The sequence below is a fragment of the Sus scrofa genome, chromosome 4, assembly GCF_054392235.1.
Source record: "Sus scrofa isolate SSC_HxYL_T2T_F1_AM1 chromosome 4, Sscrofa_HxYL_maternal_Yorkshire_Landrace_v2.0, whole genome shotgun sequence".
Lineage (NCBI taxonomy): Eukaryota > Metazoa > Chordata > Mammalia > Artiodactyla > Suidae > Sus > Sus scrofa.
In genome coordinates this window covers 118,081,864-118,098,339 of record NC_139386.1, presented here as the reverse complement: position 1 = coordinate 118,098,339, position 16,476 = coordinate 118,081,864, and the positions used below count along the sequence as shown (strand labels likewise).

Here is a 16,476-nt window from a genome sequence, read left to right as displayed (position 1 = left end):
AGTGATCAGAGCTGTGCCCCCAGAGAGCTAGAGGTGGTGCAGGGCTACACCAGGGGGGAGGCACTGAAACGGGGGCAAGGAGCTTTTGCATTTCTGCTTTCTCTGCCTGGAATGTTTTTCCCTTAACCCATCACATGATTCTCTTTTATATTCTTCAGTTCTCAGATCATGTGATACTCCCTCAGAAAAGGAGGCCACCCTCCTTTATATATTCTCAGAACCCAAGACTGTCTTGTTTTCACTGCCATTTTTTTTTTTTTTTTTTTTTGGCTGCATTCATGGCATGCAGAAGTTCCTGGGACAGGGACAGAACCAGCGCCGCAGCAGCGACCCAAGCTGCTGCGTGGCAATGCTGGATCCTTACCCTTCTGAGCCACAAGGGAACTCCCTCGATGACATTTTTTTAATAGTTAGTATACATTTTAAATTATCTTACTTTGGATTCTGCTTGTATTTATTGATCTTTCCTAGATAGAATGCAAGCTTCATAAGACCAGGGGCCTTTTTTATGTTCCCCACAGCCCAGAATATGATCATGGATGAATAAGGTGTGCAGTGAGTGCTTGTGACATGAATGATGAATGAATGAATGATGAAATGCATTCATACTTGCCCTGAAGAGACTTTGGCATGCATATCACATACATAATCTGCTGCCTCTCAGATCTGCCTTATTAGACATCTTTTCCCCCAATAGGAAATAGTACAATGCATCCCTCCTTTTCTAAAAGATGTAGAGTCCCCTGTCATTAAGGATGCCCTATTGCTGACAAAGCCTTATTTAATCCTCATAATGCTCTGTGAGAGAGGTATTATTACCCCATCTCAGAGGTAAGAAAAGTCACAATAGACTGAGATTCTGACTCCAAATCCCTTGCTCTTTCCTTCAAATGAAATTCTGAGCCTCTCGGTAACAGTGGTACTGAAATGAAAGAGACATCAATGCTGGTAGTTTACTAATCTCCTTTTTGCTTTGTTTTTCTTTTGCCTGGTTTTCATGTGTGTGTGTGTGTAAGAGAAAGAGAGAATAGATTCTGTGTCAGGCTCCAACATTCGTGACATCCTTTGAAAATAATCAGCTAAAATATTTCAACTCCTGATTTCTTATGCTGGGTCAAGACAGTATATCCAGAAGAACACTGACTTTGAAGACAGAAAATATAAATTTTAATTTATATCAATATGTTATTAACAGTATATATTAACTCCGTGGCTTTAGGTAAACTATTTACCTTTTCCAAATCTCAGGTTTCCTATCTCTAAAAGGAGAAGACTAATATCATTTACCTCATATAGTTGTTATGAGGCATAAATAACAATTCGTATCTAAAAATCCTACCTGTGTTGGGCCCCTATAAGATCTCCGTAAAAGTCTCCCCTTTCCTTTATTTAGGTTTTATTTTGCCTTTTTATTATTCTAAACATAGTACATATAAAGATTACCGATTGCTTAGGCATTTCTACATTTACTCAAGTAATACACACTTTGTTTTCACCAACCATTTTTTTGTACCTTATAAACAAAGTATAGGCTACAGTTGGCGTTAGACATCTATTTACTTTTTTATCCTTTGACCAATCCTCCTGATAATCCATAACTATGGAAGCAGAATCTGTCCAATTTTTTTTTCTAGTTCTAATTCTAACTGAACTTAAAAAAGAATTACAGAGTCTTAAAATTTGGAAAGAAACTTAGAGGTCATTAGTACCAAAGGCCAGCTGAATAAAATTTGCTTGGGGAGCTTGGTAAAAATACACATATTACAACTCAGCCCCAAAGATTCTGATTTAGTAGAAGTGGAAAAATACCCAGAAATTAGTATTTTTATGAAGCTCCCCACAGGATTCTGATACACAGCCAGGTTTGAGAAGCCATGAAATATAGACTAGCAGTTTTGAAATGCTGTTAAATCAGTGGAAGCCTTTTGTCACTTTACTTGGAACTTGAATATGTAAAACTGATGAAAGTCGACCTGTTAATTAAAGGGGGGGGATGAAAATCTTGGCTGCTTCCCCTCCTCCGTGTCTCATAAGGACCACCAAGGAGCTCCAATGAGGAGCACAGTTTGGAAACTATTGATTTGAGCCAAGTCTTCCAAAATATTACTGATGCATGGTCATTCAGCCGCAGTTTGAATGCTCCCGGTAATGTATCTTCCTTTTATAAAGTCTTTGCAATTGAGATCTACAGCTATTTCTTATTTGCTAGTAATATATTGCTCCCCTAGACTTCTGCAGGCTTGTGTACTGACATAATTCAATAGCTCAATTGAGCATAAAACTAAAAAAATCTCCCTGGAGTGAACACAATACTTGGCCTTTCCTCTCATCCCTACCTCCTGGTGTTCCAATCACCTTCTTTTCTGCCTCCTTAATTCTTATTGAACTCTTCCATCTTTTTTCCTGGAAGACAAAGAAATAGCATATGGAAGGTCAAAATATTTAAAATTTTTCATTTTAAAGTCTAACATGGCAAATCTCTCTCTTTGACAAGGAGGAAAAAAAGTAAACTAGCTTATTTGTGCCATCTTTTGATATAGTGTGGATATATCAGAAGGATTTTTAAATTTCTGCTTATTTTACAGCATATACTCACAAAAATATTTTTTGAGTAGTAATTCTATACCCAGCCATATGCTAGCACTGGATAATAAAACTAAGTCTGATTCAGCTTCTGCTCTCAATATACTCGCAAAGTAAAAGAGGAGACAAATACATAAACGGTTAAATAGTAAGTACCAAAAAGACATTATAGGAGTAAAAAAAGGAAAGTTTGTGACAAGATACAGTGGGAGGAGCTATCTGAATTGGGCCAAGAAGTTAATAAAAGAAACAGAAGAAAGAGAAGAGGGAAGGGAGAGAAAGAATAGATCAGTAAAATTATAAGAAAGCATTTTTCTCAATACTAAAAAATAAAGAAATGGAAAGCTTAGAATTTTTATCAGAACGGTTATGAAGAAAACAAGATCAATAAGAAATCTCTGTGAGTCCTAATTCTAAATAAACCTGAGTTCTGAAAGAGAGACAATGATTTCATCTGCATGATGACTCAGGAGAAATGTATGACATTAAGATCAAGCAGGACACTTTGCTAAGGAATCTATGGATCAGGGGTGCTGTGTGATGGGGTAAGAATTGCTACTTTTTTATTAGCCTTATAGGGTTGTTTCACTTTTTAAAAAAATGATATTTGACAAGGGTGCCGAGATCATTTAATGGGGAAAAGACAGTCTTTTCTTTTGTGTGTTTTTCTTTTTGGCCGCCCCATGGCATATGGAGTTCCTGGGCCAGGGATCAGATCTGAGCTGTAGTTGCAACCCAAGCTGCAGCTGCAGCAACGTTGGATCCTTAGCACACGTGCCAGGCTGGGGATTGAACCCATGTCCCAGTGTTCCCAAGATAACACCCATCTCTTTGTGCCACAACAGGAACTCTGATTTCACATTTTAAACTATGTATACAAAGCATTAATAAATATATATATATATATATATATATATATATATATACACATACACACACTATGATAGAAATTTAATTTTGCTTTAGAAGAAAAAAGTTTCTATGGATCAGCATGTTTATGTGTTGTCAAGTCAGCTTTACTGCCACCTCTTCCCCAATTCCCTCTACTTTGCAGAGCATCTGGGAACTACATTTCCCAGCATCCCCTCCCCATATAGATCCAGAATGCAGGTGACCAATGAGATGCCTTCAAGCAGGAACTAAGATGCTGAAGAAAAGGAGAAGCTATCTTTTCTCAGAGGAAGCTGCAGCCAAATGCCTGGGCAGAAAGTTTAAAACAGCTTTACAGGGAATCTTAAGACTCTTTCAGGACAGTGCTACAGACTGAGAGCTGGAGAGAGCTCTGGGGGTTTGCTGCCTTCCAGGGTGAGGGTTTCTTTGCTTTTGTTTTTGTTTTTTTTCCTGCTTTTTAGGGCATATGGAAGTTCCTAGGCTATGGGTCGAATTGGAGCTGTAGCCGCTGGCCTACACCACAGCCACAACAATGCCAGATCTGAAACATGTCTGTGACCTACACCACAGCTCATGGCAACACCGGATCCTTAACACACTGAGCAAGGCCAGGGATCAAACTCACATCCTCATGGATACTAGTTGGGTTCATTACTGCCAAGCCTTAAGGGGAACCCCAGCCAGGTGAGCTCTTGAAACTACAAACTTCCATGTTACAAGCAGAAAGTCTTAAGAGAGCTTCCCTGAGCTTTGCCATCGTTCAGTAAGAGTCTAATTCCCTATATTAAAAACCTTTATACCTAGGGAGTTCCCTTTGTGGCTCAGTGGTAACAAACCTGACTAGTATCCATGAGGATGCAGGTTGGATCCCTGGCCTCGCTCAGTGGGTTAGGGATCTGGTGTTGCCCTGAACAGTGGCGTAGGTTGCAGAGGCAGCTCAGATCCCACATTTCTGTGGATGTGGTTTAGGCTGGCAGCTGCAGCTCTGACTGGAACCCTAGCCTGGGAACTTCCATATGGGTATGGAAACAAACAAACAAACACCTTTATACTTAGAATGCACAGACTGAGACTAGCTTCTTTTTCCTGTCGGAACCTGATGCAGTCAGTTTTAGACAATTCTTTGTTACTTGCTCATGTCATCTATTTTGTCATAAACAACATTGCAGTGATGACAACTGTTGTTCTAGTTACTGGAATTAGAGATATTACAGAGGGGATGGTGGGTAAGAGTGTTATACAGTCTTTGCACAAACTTCCCAGGTTCCTAACCTGGCTCAACAGCTTCCTGGCTGTGCCATTTTGGGAAGATTCTTAACCCTAGTAAGCTTCATTTTCTTCCCCTGTAGAATGGGGATAATACACATACCTTTCTTAGAGAGTTACCTGGGAATTAAATGCCTATATGGGGATGTTTTTATACACATCTTGGGCATAAAGTACACTTTCACTAAGTGTTTATCAATATTGTTATTTATTCTTCAAAATTTCTCTTATCTCTTGAGAGCTCCCATCTGGTCCGTAGTGACACAGGATCCCACCATGACCACAGTTTAGTCAGTTCCTTTGCTCCCGATTAGGCCCCAGCCTCAGCCTGTGGAGCATGCTATTAGCAAAGAATTCTGCTCAGCCAGTTTAAACAAGAATCCCTCACCGTTGCATCCAATCCTGCTCCTCACCCTCCACCCATGTTATCTAATCAAGTTGTCCTTTCCCTGAAACCTTGATACCTAACTGAATTCCTCTCCCTAATTTTCTACCCACTCCCTTGCTCTGTCTATGGGCTATAAATCCCTATTTATCCCTCTGCGTTCTGCATGGAGGTCTATCTCTCTCCCTTCGTGTAACAATCTTAAATGAAGTCTTCCTTGCCATTTGTTACAAATGTCCAGAGGGTTTTTTTTTTTCCTCCAACAGTATCAAGGATAAAAAATAATAATCCAATTTTGGTTAAATTCTCTTACTACACTTAATAATTTAAACATTCTTTTTAGATTTGGACTATTTCTGTTTCTCTCCTATGTTCCTGTTTAAAACGTCACCTAGATATGCAAGAGGGCCTTACTTGACCTTGAGCTAGACTCTACGTGTGTACCACCTTGAGTCCACTTTGCTGACTTTATCCTGTCCTCGCCTGTTGGGCTCCTCTCTTTGACTGATGAAACTGAGGTCTATTATTTCTCAGCCTGACCAGGATGTAGTGTCTCCTCTATGCTAAGCTTTGGCTGAGCTCTCAGTGATGCTGAAGACTGCTCTGAGTCTCCATGATACTCCACTTGGCGGCTGATTCAGCTGCTCCTCCCCTTCCCAACCCTGCACCACCAAAGACTCTCTGTGATGACGTCTGGCTTCCTCTATGACCTTATGGCATTCTTACAGGTGCACAAATCTGCGTCCATGCCACACAAGGACCCAAGAGAGGTTCTCATGTGCAGATTAGATCCTTGTCTCTGGTGGACCATGATTCTACATTGGCAGGGACTTATTCTTCATAGCTAATTCATGGGGAGTGAGGCAAGAGTCCTCCCTCATCTAGGATTTAAAAGCTGACAAACCAGATCTGTGGACCTGTAGATTTCACCCCATATCTCTCCAACTTCACTCGCATCTTCTTTCAGTTATCTCTAACCATAAACCTCGCAGGATCAAAGAGTTAGAGTTACCTTTTAATTTCTCTATGTCATACTCTAAGGTAACTTCCTATCACTCTGGAAGAAACTCTGAGGTGTGACATCAAGCCCAGTGATGTATGTTTTAAATGGGAGGGAAAGGGGAGTTCCCGTCGTGGTGCAGCAGGAAACGAATCCGACTAGGAACCATGAGGTAGCAGATTGGACACCTGGCCTCACTCAGTGGATTAAGGATCCAGGCGTTGCCGTGAGCCATGGTGTAGGTTGCAGACTCAGCTCGGATCTGGCGTTGCTGTGGCTGTGGTTTAGGCCAGGGACTGCAGCTCTGATTAGACCCCTAGCCTGGGAACCTCCACATGCTACAGGTGTGGTCCTATAAAAAAAAAAAAAAAATGGGAGGCAAAGGACTTAACTTTTTTTTCTCTCTTAAAACTATCCAATTAACTTGCTGTAGTAGTCTACTAACTCTTTATTTCCCTAAAAATTCATTTTATAATAATCCTAATTTCCAATTCAAACCCCTCACACACACAAACAAACAAAAAGTAAAAGCAGCAGCAAAATACTCCAGGAACAGATCTACTGAGACTTAGCAGGAAGAGAGTAAAAAAAGATATACTACAAATGCCAATAACTTTTTCTATACTAATAAAACTGCTTTAAATTGGAATGGGACAAAATAATTCATTTAGAACAGTAACAAAAACTACTAAATATCGAGACATTAACAAAAAAGTTTAAGATTTATGTGCAGAATATCATATAAAATCTTATTAAAAGGCACAAAACCAAGTACAAAAAAAATGAAAAGATATAATCATAGATGAGGAAAATCACTAAAATGTGAATTTCCTCCAAATTAATATATACTTTTAATTCCAATACCAAATTTTTTTGGGGTTTTTAAAGAGACACAAGGAATGTAAAATTATCTTAATGTGACAGAATTACAGTAAATTGCAAAGAAACAAAAAGTGTAAAGAAAGAGGATTTATCTACCTGATATTAAAATTATTGTAAGTTTTCTGTAATTCAATACTATCATCATAGAAAAAAACAATCAATGGAATAAAACAGTCTAGAAATATATCACAGCATATGGGGAGATCCACTATTTGACAAAGGTGATTTAAAATTAATCAGCGGAAGTATAGTTTATTTAATGAATGATGTTGGCACAAGTGGATATCCATCTGGCAAAAAAATAAAATGGAACTGGCACTTCACACTGGAAAGATACAAAAATAATTCCAGATGGATTGAGATCTTAAATATAACACAAAGTACATAGGGAAAAACATATATGTAGACATAACTTTGGTCTGTGAAAACTTCTTAACCAAAATGGAAAATCCAAAATGTCTAAGAAGTAAGAGAGATGCATTTGACAAGGAGAAATTAAATACTTTTGCATCAAAAATGATACCCTAAAAAAAGTTAAAAAAAAAATAACAGATTAGGAAAAATATTTGCAACACCATGGACAGAAAAAAAAATTGCTCTCTGTAGTATGCAAAGAACTCTTTACAAATGGATAAGAAAAAGCAAACCAAATAGGGAAATGGTCAGAGGATACAAGTAGTCAAGTAACTGAAAAACAGGTTTAAATGTGATAGGTATGTGGTCAGTGGATATGTATCCTCCTTAGTAGTCAGTAGCTTTGTAACCTCATTGAGGTATTTTTAGTCATGTTCAGACTGACAAAATTAAATTTTAAAAGAGAAATAGTCTCTGGCAAGGATGATGGTAGAATAAAATATAGAAAATAGAAATCATTTTGGCCTCTGCTAAAACGATTTCTCAATATAAATTAAAAATACAAATAATCTGTTTACCGGTCAGAGTTCTCAGCTATAAGAGAAATGGGCCCTGGGTAATTTAAATAGGAAAGAAATTTATTGGAAGATTAACCATTGACAGAATGTGCAGGGAAATTGGAAAATGAGACAAAGAAAATGGACAAGGATCATCAAAAGTTGCAAACTGGGCCCACGGCTAAGGGCAAGGCCAGGAACAGCCTGCTTAGGGCCTCTGTTTCTACATGCAGATGCTGGTCACTGCTCTTGACACGCAACTCGATTGCCAAGAAAAGAAAGATTTCAAACTTTCATTTTTAAAATTTGATTTTTTTTTCCCCGAACCTAAGAAGGTAATTAAGAAAATAGTGTCTCTTTAGGTGAAAACATTCGTTAAAACGTTTTAAATTCTTCCAGTGTTGGTTCAATTTCATTTTGTCAGTAAATGGAACCACTTTATTAAATATTAATAGTCACATGTTAATATATACATATATAAATGATATTCATCAATTTTTACTAATCATTTTTGGGTAGCAGAATATTTTGAATTTTTAAACATATTTTCATCAGTATTTTTTATAATTAGGAATATAAGCTTTATTAAAAACAATAATATCATTATTTGATTAAAAGTAGACTGGGTCATTAGCTTATTTTGAAAAAAGAATTGTATTACTTTAGATGCTTGACCACTGCAAATAGTGGATTATTTTTTCCACAACGAGGGAACTGGGGGGAATCATTTCCAGACTCGGTTCTGGAAATATAGTCAGGATTCTGGATTGGATTTTCTGTAAATTTCAAAGTGTTCCCATTTGGGTTTCAAGAAAGTTGCGCAGCTTCAAATAGCTTAGGCTGCAGGACTGTCCGCAAAGGTGAAAGGTGCAAGGCAATGCCTCTCACCAGCTTTCTTTTTACATCTCATTTCCACGCCTATGTCCTGCCTGACTGTCCTGAGATTAAGTCAGGGAGCTCGTCATGATATTAGAACAAAGCTGTGGTTCTGTTAGCTAGGAAAGGGGGAGATGGAGCTAGTGGCTTTTGAAGAAGCAATTTACATTGTCTACTATTCCCATCGTTTCCATGTGAGGAGAGAGAGAATTTATAAACAGGTCTGCACTGCTGTGTACGTTTTCATAATAAACATCATAAATATTATAATAAATATAAATAAATATAATTAGGAATTCAAGATGTTAATTGATGATCCAGGAAAGAAATTTGGTGTTTTCATGAGATTGTTCCTTATTTTGCTCTTCTCTGATCCTTAAGTACAGCAACAACAATTTTTCTTTTGAATGTATTTCCTTGGCTTTTGCTGTGAAGCAATGAAAGTCTCATAGAAACTAGATTTAAAAAGCTTAGAAAACTGGTAGATTCATAATCCAATGATAGAATTTTTCTAAATTACTGAGAATAAGTTTTAATGAAATTAGAATTTAATTTACAGCTTATGATATTTTCTATCATCTTTTGGACATTGATTGCTAATGTTTCAAAACATGAAAGTATAAACTTTTTTCTCAAAAATTCAAATATGATTTTTCAATAGACACCTGCTTTGTAGTTTTGCAACCAATCTGGCATTGAGAAGAAAGCAGTATAGGTCAGATACCATTTAACAAAAATTGAAAGATAAGCGTCAAAGAACATCACGTAGCAAAGACTATAACATCTTCTTTCTTTGCTTTTGAAGAATGTCCTAGCTAAATGGCTGGTGAGAATACTGGAGAAGGAAATGGAGGCCTTAGTGAAAGAGAAAAGTGGGTTATAAAATTCTTATATCAGGAAACAAAATCGAGCAAGTTGAGGGAAGCAACTTCTAATCTCTGTGCACGTTTCCATGATCCAGGAAGGGTTGTTTTGCCCCTGCATTAAGAGAAATTGGTGAGTTTTAAGGTAACTTTCTCATCACAGTCTAATAAGATTGGATTTGGAATAGGTAGGTAACAATTACAGATAATGAAAAAGGTAACTAATTGCACCTAGATGTTTGTTTTCTTCAAAATATTCAGCTCCTTGTAGAATCTTGTAACGATAGCACTTAGGAATCCTGGTTAATGTTTTGCTGTTTTAATAAAGAGTTCTATTTTCGTATTAAGTTAAAAGTATTAGAGTCCCTTTTAGTTCATCTATTCCATAGAAACCCACTGTGTGAAAGCCATGTTCAAAACCATTACTCAGTGGCAATGCAGTGAGTTTCCAAAAGAATACCCAAAGAGGTTCCAGGACCTGCAAATCAAAGGAAAATGTGGCAGCACTGTATCTCTTTTCCTTGTTGGAGAACTGGGCCAAGACACTTAAGAACACTAGGAGAAAGAAAGAAAAGAAAAAAGAAAGAAGAATCAAAAACCCTGACAGTAAACGCAGTGCAAATAACCAAAAAAAATGGAGCCATAAGATAGGACCAAAGTATGTGAGGAGTTTGTATTTCGGCCAGTGAGTGTGCAAGCAATTGCATTCATTTATTTCTATCTCCCACCCTTGGTTAGTTGCTCGAGGTAAATATAACATTGGGGCAAATATTTGGAACCAGACTGTAATACATATGCCACTTAAGGTCCAGTGTGGAGACAATTTCATCTGGCTCAAATATGGTTTGAATTTAAATCGGTTATTTAAGTGTCTTATTTTTTTTATCTGTTTATCCTTTATCGAATAACCTTGTTATTTTCTGTTATTTCTGGAATCCTTCCCTTGAAAATGTGTCAGCTACAACCTGAGGTTTGATTTGACTATTTTTAAACTGGACATTACAGAAATCTCTTGTTTATGTGGCTGGGAAAGTGGAAATTTGGGCTGTAGGATTTAATTAAGACAAGAGCCAGTTTATGAAAGATTTGGCAATGTTCTTTCCCTGAATGATGCTTCAGTAAAACTGTTTCGCAAGCAGTGAACACAGAAGACTGATTTGACTATCGAAAAATGAATAAAATCTGCATCAAATAGCTTCAAATTAATTCTGAATTTGAGTCATTTTGTCTGATCCTATGGAATTATAATAACTAAATTATAAATTATAAATTGAGAGACAACGAGATTTCTTCTTAAAGGAAACAAAAAAAGGCAAGAATACATCAAAGATGTTTAAACAGAATTTTCATTTGTGGAGCATTAGAGAAGGAATAAAATACATATTTGAGATTCTTTCCTCCAAAGTGTTTGTCACTTTAAGCTTATGTTCAGACATGGCAGTAAATTTGCAAAGGAGTAGAGTAGCACAAGCAAGGGAATTTTGCATAGCCCCTCATTCCACAAAAGTCAGAAGGAAAGATTTTCTGTCATTGCTCTTTTTCATTCTCTCTCTCTGCCTCTGGAGTAAATGTGTCTTTAAGTGGTAAAACAGCATTCAGAATTCAATTTCCAGCCCACAGTTTTATGCAGAAGCTATAGGCATAAGGAAGACAAAAATAACCCAGTGAGGAGTCTCCAGTCAAGGGTTAAAGAAGTCATGTTAGTTCCTTTGTTTGTCTTTATTCTGCATCTCATACAGGGGCACAAAGAGATCTACCAATGGGAATTAATTACTTCATCATAGAAAGCAGATGAAAGTGGTCAATTGCTGTACTTGTCAAGCATAACACTCAACAAATTTTCATTAAAGGAGTGCATTCACCAGGTTGAGTTGAGCCTGAAACTCCTAAGAGACAGAAAGACAATCAACAAAGATGAATACAAATTGACCAATGAAAGCAGCTACAAGTTGGTAATAACTCCTAGTTTTAGAGGAATTTTTAAAAAATATAAACTTAACTTTATAAACTTTGTTTTCCTTTGTCTGATTTTAACTCAGTTTACAAAAGTACTCATCTTTTACTGTCATGTTAGGGACTTTTTTTTTTACCTTATCAAAAATGTTCTATCTTAGACTACAAAACAGAAGATGCCTCTTTAAAGTCCTTTAAAAGTACCTCTGAGTCTATACATCTCAGAAAAAAATTTGAATACCTTAAACCCATTGTCATGGTGTTATGGACAGAATGTGTTCTTTAAAATGTATAGATTGAAGCCCTAACCCTCAATGTGATTGTATTTGGAGATGTGTCCTTTGGTAGGATTTTAGGATTAGATGAGGTCATGAGGTTGGGACACTCATGATAGAATTAGTGCCCTTTTAAGAAGCCACACAAGAGAGCTTGATGTCTCTTCACCACGTGAGGACAGAGAGAAAGCAGCCATCTGTGAACCAGGAAGAAAGCCCTCACCAAGAACCAAATTGGCCACACCTTGATCTTGGACTTCCCAGCATCTAGAACTACAGGAAAAATAATTTCTGTTGTTTAAGCCACCTAATACATGACATTTTGTTACAGAGCCCAAGCAGACTAATACATATGGTCTATAAGAAACATATTATGAAAAGACATGCTTACTTAGGATGCAGAAGTCAGACTGACCTTGCCTCTTTCTGACCTTGAACAAATTATAAAATGTCTTAACCTACGTCTTTATATAAAAGATGGGGAGAGGGTAATAATATTTGCCTCATTTAACTGTGTGGAAATTTAAGCAACATGAAACAGAAATCTTCACAGAGTGTCTGGTAAGTAGCAAAAGCTAAAATAATCCTCATTATTTGAGCCCACCCCCATCATTTCCTTAGGACATCATAGCCCCTTACAATCGACAGCATAGAATGTGACCTGATCAACTGCCTGCTATTTTTATAAAACCCTGCAGATTCTATTTCTTATTTTCACCAGTACTTCAATGCACATTAAAAAATACTTTGCATTTCTTTTTTATGATGCCAACAAGAGGTATCTCACCAGGCAAATAGCTCTACTGAAATGTATCACTTTCTTGGAATATGATGTTACCATCTAAATTCTGGTTGTTCTCCAAGGACCTTGAAACATAATTCTAAACCTATCTGAATAATATACTAATAACTCAATATAGTAGATATTTTTGAATGCTTGATATATGCTGAGGGAAAAAAACTTGTCCCAAGAGCTACAGAGCACACAGAGGTGACTAAGACAGGTCCCTATCTTCAAAGAGCCCAGGAGAATGAAGGAAACAGACATGCAAATAAACATCTGGTAGTGCACACTGAGTGCTCTCTACTAGGTAGAACCATAAGGCAGTGGAGGCATGAAAGATTGTCCTGTTCCTCTTAGAGAGAAAAGCTCTCCCACAGAAGGTAAACCAATTAAACAGATGAGTTTTCCAGTGTTGCTTGAACCCTGTACCTTAATTCAAGAACAGGCAGCAGCCAAAGTAAAGTGAATGAAGTCGCTTTGTGGAGGAACCATTATTGGCAAAGTGAGTGCTTGATAGTGCTACTCATTTTTTTTCCATTCCACAATCCAACACAGGATACTACGTTACACGGAACAATACTGAACATCAACAGTAGCAAATTATAACCACTGTTACTACTGTTACGGCTGTATTAATACACTTTTGCATAATTCTTTACAAAGTATTTACTCATTTCATTCCAGTGCTGCCTTTAAGTTGGGATTCTTACTTTAGTACCAAATGAGGAAACTGAGGTTCAGAGAAACTCAACAATTTGCAAAGTTGATTCTTTTTATATTAGGAATGAGAAGAAAGCATCAATAGCACTGACACTACTTTCTCAAAAGTGAAAAATTATTAGAAATCAATTCTACCCCCTCCAGATGCTTCACCCAACTAGTGTCCTAGTTCCCACTGTACTTGTTCTTAACTAGTTGAAAATATTAGCTAACATTCTCATTTGCATCAATTAACATTCTGAGAACTCTAACAAATGCTGTTCATAAGCTGTATTTATACTACATTGCTTTTCCTTTTTTCACATTTTTAATTATAAAAGTAAAATATGCTCATTATGGGGAATTAAAAAATATAGACAAATATTAAGGGAGGAACTAAACCATAACCCTAAAATCCAACAATAGCCACAGTTAATATTTGATGGTATATTTCCTTCTAGACTGTTTTCCTTTGTGTTTGTGTTTGTGCATATATCTGAATTAGGGAACAAACTGTAAAAACAGATAGGCTATGTTGCATTCTAATTTTTTAATGTTGGGGATTAATTTTAGATTTATAGAATAGTTAAGATAGTACAGAGAGTAACTGTAATGCCTACACTCAGCTTCCCTTAATGTTATTTTATATGACTATGGCATATTTTTTAAAATTAAGAAAATATAATAATTATTAACTAAACTACTTGTTTTCTTCAGATTCCACCAGTTTTTCTACCAGCATCCTTTTCTGTTCTGTGAGGCACCCAGTGTGTCACATTTAGACATCATGTCTCCTGGGTCTCTTGTGATCTGTGACAGTTTCTTAGTCTCTCCTTCTCTTTCACGGTCTTGATGCTTTTAGACTACCAATTCTGTATTCCACAGAACATCCATCTAGTGGATATTTAATGTTTTCTCATGATTAGTGCCCTTCTTATCACATCCTATCAGGGAATACTTGATGTCAACATAATTTATCATTAGTGACATTAACCCTGATCTCTTGGTTAAGGTGGTGTCTGTCTGGTTTCTTCACTGTGAAGTTACTGTTTCTCCCTTCCATCTGCTTTTGGAAGTGAGTCCCTAAATCAACTTCATCCTAAAGCTGTAAGGCACCTCCTAAAAGGGGGACTACCTACATATATTAATTTGGAGTTTCTTTCTAAGAACAATTTGTTTCTTCTCCATTTATCTATATGAGGATAGACTCATGAATATTCTATGCTTTGATTTATACCACATTATTTTGTTGCTCAGATTGGCCCTAATGTGGCTGTTGAGAGCTCTTTCACATTGATTCTTGTGAAATGCCTACTTCTTTTTGTTTCTGAGCTTTTCCGTACTTTCTGGCACTACAAGATGTTACAGGCTTATCTTGTATGCATCCTATCCCAGCCCTAGATCCAGTCATTTCTCCAAGAAGTCCTGGTTCCTTTTATTCAAGAATGGTATCAAAAACTAAGATCTGGGTTCAGGATGTTATCACCCCATCCTTATAATATATAAGTACATTATAGTACAAGTGAACATGAAATTAAACAATGTGAGATTTTGATTTGATCTGCAATTGATGTGTCTCTATTTCTTTCTCATTAAAAGTCTAATCTGCATAGTATAGTATACTGGTTAAGAGCCCAGGCTCTGAAATCAAGGAGCCTGGGTTATACGCCAGCTCTATCACCTACTTTCTGTGTGACCTTAGGCAAGTTGCTTAATCTTTGTTGTTTCAGTTCTATCATGGAACTAGCAATAATACCTATTTCACAGGGTAACTGTGAGGTTTTAACTAAGTTAATAATTGCAAAGCTTGGAATGGTGCCTAGCATTGATTAATACCATATAAATGTTAAATGTTATTACTCTTCTGGCAACTTTAACTACAAGTGCGATATTGAAAAGTCATCATCCAATAATAGCCATCATTTATTGAGAATATCTTATAAAAAAGATACTCATTAATCATATATATTAAGTATACCCAATTTCTAAATGAAGCATTTTTACTATTATTTGTTAACTTTAATTTGCTTTAATGGGCATAATATAATTCATATTTTATTAAGTGTTGATATTCGATTTCTCATCAAAACTTTATATGGGAAAAGCATCTGCAAAGGCCTCCATGGATTAGTTTCTCCTCACATCAAGGAGCAGAATCTAGCTCCCCTTTCCCTTGAATTTAGAACTTTCCTAATTATTTAACTAATAAAATGCAGCGAGACCAATCTTCTATAACTTTTGAAACTAAGTCTTTTAAGAAGCTTTGATACTTCCATCTGGGACTCTTGAAGCCCTTTTTTGGAGGATGTCTATCTCATAACCAAGCTGCCATGAGGGGAAAAAACCTAAGCTACATGAAGATGCCAAGTGTAGACTCTCAGGTTGACAGCCCCGGTGGAGTTATCTGCAAACAGCCAGCATCAATTGCCAACCATATTGGATACTCAAATTTCAAATGACTCTAGACCCAGCCAATAATTGATGCCACCATATGAAAGATCCAAAGCCAGATTGTGCACTGTTCCTCAGAACTGTGAGGAATAATAAAATATTGCTTTAAGCCACAAACTCTTTGGGTTCTTCGCTATGTAGAAATAAGTAACAAAAACAAATAGCCTCTTCAATTTTTTATACTCAACCATTAATGACAAAATTTGTTCACACCAGTGAAGGTAGAAAATATCAGAAGATTATTAATAGCTTACCTACTGGTGAATGGAATTCTCATCATTGCCAGAATTTAGATCATTTCCTTTAACTTGTATATCATGAAATTGAAGAGCCCCCCCCCCCCGCCTCTTTTTCATTCTTTGGCCGATGTAATTTTGAAAACCCTTGTGGTAATATATTTGGATTTCAAATCCAGTACAATTTTTTAATATCAAGCATTTCAAAATAGTTACAAAGCCTTTCTTTACATACAGCCAAATGTTCTACTGAATGTTAATGATTCTTCATTATTGTTATGTTAACTAATACCATTAGCAAAATGTTTTTCACTCTGTGTTTTCAAAGTTTCACTTTCACTTGATCTATAAATTCTGTACATGTCAATGTTTTCATGGAATTCCTACTGTTTTCAATAAGTTTCTTCAGAAGCTCAATAAT

General features: G+C 36.6%; 1 protein-coding gene across 5 annotated transcripts in view; it reads right to left on the bottom strand.

Annotated features, from left to right (window-relative positions):
• The window catches only part of LOC106510209 (uncharacterized), a 561,578-nt gene that overhangs the window by 441,773 nt on the left and 103,329 nt on the right, over window positions 1–16,476 (bottom strand). For 2 of the 5 annotated variants that reach the window (XR_014844618.1, XR_014844620.1), the window contains exon 3: window positions 2,337–2,403. The exons of the other annotated variants lie outside the window; for them this stretch is intronic. The gene's annotated coding sequence lies outside the window, so the exon portion shown is untranslated. The remainder of the gene's footprint in view (window positions 1–2,336; window positions 2,404–16,476) is intronic. 5 annotated transcript variants of the gene reach the window in all.